Source organism: Durio zibethinus, unplaced genomic scaffold, assembly GCF_047325235.1.
Source record: "Durio zibethinus cultivar Kanyao isolate XHJ-2024 unplaced genomic scaffold, ASM4732523v1 HiC_scaffold_2, whole genome shotgun sequence".
Lineage (NCBI taxonomy): Eukaryota > Viridiplantae > Streptophyta > Magnoliopsida > Malvales > Malvaceae > Durio > Durio zibethinus.
In genome coordinates, this window is record NW_028323043.1 from 2,467,977 (window position 1) to 2,468,496 (window position 520).

Genomic DNA, 520 nt, shown 5'->3' on the forward strand with positions numbered 1-520 from the left:
ACCATCGGCACACGCTGGGCCCTGGTGCGGACGGTTGCCTCGAGCACCATGGGCACACGCTGGCCCTTGGTGCGGGCTCTTGCCTCGACCACCATCAGCAGAAGATGGCCCCTACGTCGAACACCATCGATACATGCCGGGCCTTGGTGTGGGCACATGCCTCGAGCTGGTGCGGGCGGTTGCCTCGACCACCATCGGCTCACGTTGGCCCTTGTTGCGGGCACATGCCTCGACCACCATCGGCACCTGCGCACCCTCGGTGTGGGATTTGCTTGTTTGGAAAAAGTGTCCCCGTTTCAGACATTTTAACGTCTACTGGTAGCATATCTGTAAAATCTCTAATGCTCTTTAGGGGGTGGTGGTCCGGCACCCCCTCTCCCCCCCCCCACGGGGGGAGTAGGTGTGCGCGATGGGCCTCCCATTGCGTGCACCCCGGCCAACGTCCCTCGAACGAAATACAGGGCGTGCATGCCTTCCGGCGATTTTTGTCCGGCGACTGGTTGCTCCGGTGACCGGCAGG